The sequence below is a fragment of the Zonotrichia albicollis genome, chromosome 4 (genome assembly GCF_047830755.1).
Source record: "Zonotrichia albicollis isolate bZonAlb1 chromosome 4, bZonAlb1.hap1, whole genome shotgun sequence".
Taxonomy (NCBI): domain Eukaryota; kingdom Metazoa; phylum Chordata; class Aves; order Passeriformes; family Passerellidae; genus Zonotrichia; species Zonotrichia albicollis.
In genome coordinates this window covers 41399504-41408461 of record NC_133822.1, presented here as the reverse complement: position 1 = coordinate 41408461, position 8958 = coordinate 41399504, and the positions used below count along the sequence as shown (strand labels likewise).

The 8958-nt window shown below is 36.4% G+C and overlaps 1 long non-coding RNA gene across 1 annotated transcript; it reads right to left on the bottom strand.

Moving 5' to 3' along the window:
* Positions 1 to 1058: 1058 nt before the first annotated feature.
* On the bottom strand, positions 1059 to 4580 carry LOC141728923 (uncharacterized). The gene is made up of 3 exons (XR_012580176.1): positions 3929 to 4580; positions 3556 to 3617; positions 1059 to 2086 (listed from the first exon to the last, which is right to left on the bottom strand). It is a non-coding gene; the product is annotated as an uncharacterized LOC141728923 (long non-coding RNA).
* Between the last annotated feature and the right edge of the window lie 4378 nt (positions 4581 to 8958).

Genomic DNA, 8958 nt, shown 5'->3' with positions numbered 1-8958 from the left:
CAGAGGTGGCAGCTGTGATGCTGGTTACTAAGATGCACTTACACAGTGCACTGACATTGTACCATAATGATCAACAGGCTTTTCACTCGAGCAACAGTCTCCTGGGGACAGATTCAGCCACTATGAACACTGAGCTGTGTTCAAATCATTCACATGGGAGATAAAAATCTTCATATCTTGTTACCCATTCTTCAAGTCACCTGCTCCTCCATTTTATTCAATAAAGTAGAGCTGACTGGGTATGAGTTATTGTTATTGGGATTTTGTATTTTAGTGGGATTTTTGGCTTTCTTTTCCCCTTCTCTCTTTAAAGGGAGAAAAAAGAAGAGTATGAAATGCTGAAAGTTTGATGTCAACAGCCTCTCTGGGAAGACTGGCTGTTTTATTCCCTATAACAAGGAATACTGTGTAGTCATTGATGGCTGGGGTTGCTCTACTTCATAAAAGAAACATAGATAAGGATAAACAGAGTTATATTAGGACATGGATACTCACCATGTCCTAACATAACCGTATACCTTAAACAAAGGTGTACAGTTGTATTAGGACATGGTGAGTATCCTACTATATGTCAGCACTTAAAATAAAATAATAACTGAAAAATGAAAAAAAACTTTTTCTACTAACTTTAATTTTTCTATCAGGATGTAATATAAAAAAGTTATTTTTTTCCCCCACATATACTGCTTTTTAAGTGATAGCCTGGCTTGAAAAAAAAATCCGGTCATTTGCATTAGTTGCTAAAAGTTGAAGAATATTTTAGCTTTCAATTTTAACTCAATTTATATTTAAAATAAAATAGTTTTGTTGTCTGATAATTTTGTTGTCTGTAATTTCCATTTACAGCAGTAAATGGAAATTAATATTCACACACATTGGCTTCAAATAGTAGAAATTCTGTAAATATTTAACTTAAAATATTTTTAAAACACTTATTTTTAATTAGTTTTCTTTGATAAAACTTAGACTGACCTGAGTAAAAGATGAAGCCAGTGTTAAATTAAATAAATGAAAACACAAATTGAAGAGGTAGTAGCCTTTCAAAACATTTATTCAGTTATAGATAAGAAATTTATCTCATCCAGATTATTTTAAAAAATACCAGTTTGCACTTCACATCTATGCCTTGTTTTCATGGATTCCAAGATTATAAGACCCTTTATGTCCTTCAGGAACTGCACCCATTAATCTTGTATGCCATAAGGTTGGTCTTGAAGACTTTGAAGTATATTTTCCACATCTGGCTGTGTGGAAGGTCAGGATGTTCTCAGCTTTACTTAACTACAACCAGATTCAGATGATTATTTTGCAAACCATCTCCTTTTTATGTTGTCTGTCCTTTTGCATCACTCCCAAAACAATGTTAAAACTAAAATCACAATGCTGTTGATAATTTGAATTACATATTAAATTAAAATACAACAATAATAAAGTTCATTGTCATATTGTTCCTCACAATAGCCACAGACTATTTTATAATTCAATCAGTAATATAACCATGTATGATAAGTGGAAATTACTTCAAATTTTAACACACAAAAATGCACTGCTTTAGGAAATTCACTTAGTGAACATCAAATAGCTTTGACTCAAGTAGCTTTTAATGATAGATAAATAAAACAAATATGAGGTAATTTCAGACATATAATTGAAGACAGGATAGAGAGGTTGTGGATCCATTTTAGTCCCTACCAGTGAATATGCAGTACAGACTTCAAGCCTCACCCATGCCATCCCATTTTAAATGGGGAAAGTCTCTCTAACAGAAATCATATCTATGGAGTTAGTGGAAAAAATTCCAGCATTTCATCTGCAATGGCTTTTCACCTCTGTTCTTATATAACACTCTGTAACAGAAGGGGTTTATATTTGGCTATATTAAAATTCATATATGATGTACTAATGAAATCTAAATGCCAGATTTTGAAAAGTGGCTCATGTTGCTCCTTTTGGAGGGCTACATTTTCTTCTTGTCTCCACGTGTCTCCAGCTCCTTTCTTTCTTTCCCGTAGACACACTTCTCTTCGCAGAGAAAAGCAAGGCGCAATTCCTCCCAAGAATATTTCTGGGTTTCACATTCTCTGAACTTCAGAGAAAGGAGAACAGTTCTTATCTCATTTGCTGTGCCTGTGTTTGTGTCAAAGTAGAATGCAATATGGAGATTGTTTACCCAAAGTGCTGGTGTTTTGTTTCCTTGGCCTGTCAGGGCCAAGTGTGTGTGTGTGTGTGTGTGTGTGTGTGTGTGTGTGTGTGTTGGGACTGTCAGCTGAAAGTCAGGCGATTCAGTGCAGTGGAGTGCAGAGTTGAGTGCTTGGCAGATTCTGTTTAGAAGTAATGTAATATAGTGTAATATAGTATAGAATAATATAGCATAATAAAGTAATTAATTAGCATTCTGATAAGATGGAGTCAGATGCATCATTCTCTCCCCCTCATTGGGGGCAAAAATATTTACTATACTTTCCCTCTTTCTAAATAAAATACACGGGGACTAGTTGTAATTTGGGGAAAATAATTTTTTAGAAATTCCTCACTTCCCACACAAATCCATTGCAGGCACTTCAGCTCTTGCAGGAAGGTTAAGTGGACATTTACAATCAACCATTTATTTGCTCCAGCTCTTTTACATTGTTCTCTTAGAAGGTGCTCACAGCATGCTTCTCTGACTGTTTAGAACTGCATTGTTAAAACAAGATTGGTGTCTCCAGCATCTCCAATATCTGCAGCAGTTACCCCTAATGACTTTACATGACTTGTAGTTTCTCTCAAATTTCTTTTTCCACGATCTAATAAATTTTCCCTCACAACTGAAAGCTTGTGCCATCTGTTCCAAATGAAATATTTTATTCTGAAGCTTTTGTTTGTTCTATTTTTTCCTTTATCTCTTAATATTTAATTTTATTTGCAAATATATTTCATATGAATTGTAACAATATATACCCAAAGCCTTTACATGTTATCTTTGCATCTCAGTGTCTCACAAATGTATTTTATTTTACCCAACCCATGTACAAATTATTTGCAGGAGTTACTCATTCACTGCAAAAAAGTAGGGTGAAATAAAGAAGCTTGAACAGCACCTTTCAGCATTATGCAATCATTTAAGACAAAAAATGAGGAATATCATATCAACTGAGTCTGTGGAGGAATGTGGAAAGGCAAAATGCTGCTAACCTAGTTATGGTTTGGGATAAAGACTTACATGCATTACAGTATTTTCTCATAGGGATATAAAATAGCAGTGACTCATAACTCTCCCAAAACTACATAAGGCCTTTTCCTTCCAGACTTACTGCACCAACTGCATCCTAATAATATTTGCTGAGGAAAATTTCCAGATAAGATATTGTGCATGAAGATAATAAAATTCAGTCAATTTAAAGTATTGCAGACTCTTTGTATTAAAATATTCTGTCATGCAGAAAACATTATTTTTAATAAATTCTCCACAAATGTCTAGGATCAAGGGAGGTAGCTTTAGCAGAGACATCTTTAGCCCTTAGCAGAAAGCGAGGAAGCTGAATCTCTGAAAAAAAGGATGCATCCAAAACTCACCTGTGCTTTCTGGAAAATTTATTTGGCTTAGAGAGAAGTGAAGTTCCACACACAGACAGTACCTAGAGAAAGTCAGAAACAACTCTGGGACAAGTCATGGCTGTTGGATGCAGTGACAGAGAGGTCTCACAGGAAAGCAGGACAATAAATGAAAGACAGGATAGGAAGGTGCCAACAAGGTACCCCTAAATTCATTCTAACAAGTCCTCGTCCATGGGAAGTGGACACTGACTGCTGTCACACCCAGGGTTTCCTTCTGCCTCTGCCATGGCTATGCTCCTTCATTTAGTCATGTGCCAAATACGTACCTGAAACCCAACCTGCCAAATCCACCTTATGACCTATCTTTAAATCACCTTAAAACTCTACCTACCAGAGTCCTTCCATCAGGTTTGCACATACAGCCTGTCTGTGAGCACAGTTGGAGCTGAAGCTTAATGGCATGACAAGCAGTCCACGTGTGTTCAGGAAATGTTGCACTTTGGGCATGGGAATGGAAGCCCTCAGTCTGCCCTCTATAACAGTTCCACCATCTGTGGCAGATCACTCACACACAGGCTAACAGCAACACCGTGGCAGAAGAGACAATGCATTTTAGGCATTAATTTTTAATTAATCATCTACTGAGCTGTGCAAAATGTTGCACTCAAACCTGCTGGAATCAGATTTGGATATTTTTATGATCATTAAAATCTGACCATGTTATCAAAGCTTCTACATTCTCATCTGAACTAGAAAGCCAATTAATCTTCTTCATCTGGAGACACACAAAGAGGGAAGTGGCAGGAGCTGCTATGTTCCAGTGCAGCCTCCCTGCCAGCTATGAGGAGATTTGTTCCTCAGTATTTAACATATATTAAACTCCAGAGGAAAAATATCATCACCCCAAATATACAGGTTCACAAAATTTCAGGTGTCTGCAAGTACACTTTACACAGGATTTAGCTTTTATCACCCCCTCATATCTGTTTCCATTGAGTGCCCAATAACCTCTCTTCCTCAAAATGTAATGTACAATTCTTCCTTCAGCACTTTCACACAGCTGCCATTCCTTTAAATCAACCTGTCAGAGAAGCATTTCCTCATTGCCTCTCCAAGTGCAGGCTCCCCTCTCCCTTCTCACTAAATCATCCTGGCTTAATGCCCAGAACGGGCAATGTTCGGTTCTGGACAAATGACAGTTTTTCTTTACAGAGGAAAATGTGTCTGAGTTTAGCATTTTTTTTCCCCAACCACACAAAATTAGGAACAAGAGTTTTATGCATTTGTAGAAGTTGTTTCTGTTTCTCAGTATTGAAAAGTCCTAAAGGGTTTCTGGTTAATGGATTTCAAAGTTTCATAATTTTTCTTAACAAAAAAGTAAGTTATTTTGTAAGTTGGTTTGTATTTATTCAATTTAATTTGTCTTTCATTCTGAGAAATGTTTTGTCAAAGAGAGGAAACAAGAATGAATGCGTGGAGTAAGAGGAGAGTAGGAACTACCTAAAAGTTACAGTAAGATGGTAAAAAAGGGAAATTTTTCATGGAAAAGAGCAGAGGCATAGAGAGCTAGAAAATTACGTTGTGGCTGCTAGAAGGAAGCTGTACTTACTGTACATAAGGAGAGAGAGTAAGGCCCAAAATACAGTATAAAAAAAAAAAGGAAAAATAGAATATTAAGGTTCTAGGATATATTATTATTACCTTTGTCACTATGAGATTTTTCCGAGATTCAAAATAATAAAAAAAAAATTAGATTTTCTTAGCCACTTCTTGACAATACCTTCTTAAAATCATAGTTTGATGTGAAGGAGTTGTCCTTAGGGGATTACTGCCTGATACCTTTAAGAAACTCCTAGATTTTACTCCAATGTTTATACTTCTAATTATGGGCTTCATTTTGGTGCTGTATTCTCTTAATTTCCCTGCAAATCTGTCTTTAAAGAAACTTTTTGTCATTGCTGTTTCTGAACTAGACTTGAGAATTAGCTCCCTCTCAGCCCCACCAGCTTCAGTCAGATATGGAGCCTGCTGCATCTATCATTTTCTGGCCATAGTGTGTCAAAAAAACCCCTTATCATTGTCTCAATGTTCATAGAGAATAGACAGCGACACATTCAATGACATCTCCCTCTTATGAATCCTTCTGGGGTGGTTTCAGAACTGGTCTTCACCCAGAAGAGGGTTTGGGTAACTGCCTGGAAGAGCCACCTTGCGCCTGGGGAATTCATAGATGAAACATCATCCAAAAAGACTCCTAGGCACAGCTGCTTCCTTCTCTATTCACCCAGGCATGGACAGCAAGCAGCCACAGCCTGCCAAGTGCTCATGGGCTCACTCACACGACATTGAGTTCTCTCTTGTGCCAGTTAAGAGCTCCATTCACTGGCTGCCGCACATGCTTGCAGTAACCAAGAGATTCACTGCAAATAACACTGGCAAACAGTTGTCTTTGCTTCCACTTTCTTCTGGGTGCTCTTCATGGTTACCAGCATACAAATAGCATGCACAGCCCTCACTTTCCTCTAGGTCTTAGATTTAATTAAAGACTACACAAAAATATTACATAAAGCAGTATAAGAATTTAATGCTAAGATGCAGCACTGACTGCTGGTGTCAGTGCTGTCACTTTGGGCATGATGAGGCATCTATATGGATACTTACTGAATTACATTAGATCAACTAAAGATTGCCAAAAGAAACTCTGCAGGAATAGCATTGCAGTGCACTATTGTGAGCTAGGCTTATTAGAGTTAATCAATTTCCTTATGCATGCAGCAAAGTGTTTAGAAGATCTATACTATAATTCTGTCAGCAGCAAAAGTCTTGGACTCCTGATCTTCAATGAGAAAAGTCACATGAAGAGTGCAAAGTTAGTTTCCAAAGTAGAGAAGTGAATGCAATAAAAACAAATCTGATTTTAAAGTCTTGTAATATCCTCTCCAAATTGATATCTGTTATACAACAAACCATGGCAAAAGTGTTTTTATGTGACCACCCTAGGGATCATTCTGGCGAATAAGGTGAGAGAGAAAGAGCCAGCGCTGGGGGATTTATTATCTTTTGCCTTAAAATTAAAATCTTAACTCTGCACCTCCCAAGCAGATCATAATTTTTCATCAAAAATAAGGCACTTCATCTGCTCATTTTTTACTGTTGAATTTCTTTGCTCTTCTACCTATTAAGCACATTGAGTCCCAGGTCATGTAATATTCTAAAAAGAAAACAGCATTAATGGAAGTTATCAAGGACTTGGAATAAGCATGCACTATGGACTTTCAGCTATGAGGAGAATAAGAAAGATGAGTTCTCAAACACACTGTGGTCTTGGCAGCATCAGGCTTCCAAAATTAATTCTTAAGGGTTGAGTCAAAAACATACATGAATGTATTTAAGGAAGTTGGACTGGCAAAGAGTACATGTATTATTATAATCTTACTGTTAAAGTCTGTGTTTCACAGGTATTGTGTTCACACAAATATGTCTTTTACACATTTTTAATACAGGCTAAATAATAAGTTAGGATCAACACTTTACTCCAGCACATTATTCTAAAATATGAAGTTTTTTAATCAAGGAATGTTCTATTGCACGTAAAGGAAAAGCATCATGCAAGTCAATAGTTTTATTGAAGTCAACAACAAAATCTGAATTATTTTTCAATACATTGTTTTCCACTTTTGCAGCTTTACCAAAAAACACAGAAAAAGAGGTAGGTAGATAAGAAGTGGTCATTTAATGAACAGAAGAAGAAGAAAGGGAAGGGAAGGTTCAGGAAAGGAAAGGAAAGGGAAAGGAAAGGAAAGGAAAGGAAAGGAAAGGAAAGGAAAGGAAAGGAAAGGAAAGGAAAGGAAAGGAAAGGAAAGGAAAGGAAAGGAAAGGAAAGGAAAGGAAAGGAAAGGAAAGGAAAGGAAAGGAAAGGAAAGGAAAGGAAAGGAAAGGAAAGGAAAGGAAAGGAAAGGAAAGGAAAGGAAAGGAAAGGAAAGGAAAGGAAAGGAAAGGAAAGGAAAGGAAAGGAAAGGAAAGGAAAGGAAAGGAAAGGAAAGAAGAAAAGAAAAGAAAAAATTCTTTATTCTATTTTGGAGGCAGAAGAGTCAGGGAAGCAATAAAGGGGAAATATATGTATTTGTCTTCTACGTCCCAGCAAAATTTATCTTTCTCTTTCTCATTCTCTTTTTCTTTCTCTTTTTCTTTCTCTTTTTCTTTCTCTTTTTCTTTCTCTTTTTCTTTTTTTCTTTGAACAGACACTATTAAAGAGAAATAAGATATTAGAGGAAGAAATTGAATTTAGATCAGAGGCAATTGTGCAGATATTGTGTTCACTGAACTGGTTGCTGAGGAGCAACTGGGGCACAGCACCACGTCCTTCCAGAGCAGGACAGTCAAAGCAGCAGCAGGGAAGCAAGCTCATACAAAGAGACTATTTTGACCAGGAAACATAAGTACTTTCCCCCTCTTTATTAGACTATGGCTGCTGGAAAATTGACTGTGTTGAGAGTTAAGAATAAAAAAATCACATAGAGCATTATGCTTTGAAGACAATAATGTTACAGGGTCTGCCTTTTTCATTTGTGAATGAGTTAATGTATAAAGAACACCATTTCCCAGGAAAGTTTTAAGGCCATCAGTAGACCATATGTACAAGTTTTTATTCTCAGAAAACCTTAAAGGAATTATGCAATACTGTACTGAAAAGAAGCCAAAGTATGATTTTGTGTAAAACACTACCATGAAAGTTTCTTGATGCTTAGGCTGAATTCATAATTAACAAATAGATTTATAGTTCCAAGAGTCAAACACTTTTAACATTCCTGATTCTTTTTCAGATGTTGTTTTTTATAGCATGATCAAAACTACTTTTGCAGTCATCCCTAAATATTTTACTAGAAGACAGTTAAGAGACGTTTTATACGAACCTCATGAATAGAATAGAAAAGATGGTACAACTCTGTTGCAATGAGGCAGTGATGTGGAATAAGAAACTTAAGCTCTACACCATGGTTTTCCTGAATCAACATTAAACAAAGGTGCTATTATTGTTATGTTGTTATGTAATTCATTCATTACTGGATATTAAAAAAATGTCAGCAATATCAGAAAAGAATATTAATTCAAATATAAGTGCTTTGGGTGCATCTACTCCTCAGCCAAAAAAAAGTCAATATAGACATATAGAAATACACTCCAAATGCAAAAACAAAGTAATATGCCTCAGAACAAGCAGTGTTTCTGTGCTTGAATATTTGCGATTTCCTCATGCACCCATTGTCTTGCATTTCCTCCTTATCAGGAACACACATGCAGAAAAAGGTAGCTTTCAAAAACATTCCCAGGAAAGAAGTGGCCCTGCAGTCCCATCCCTCTTTTCTGCCTTTACCCTGTGTTAGATAAATGCTAGGGGAGAAGCATCTCACAAGGAAAGAA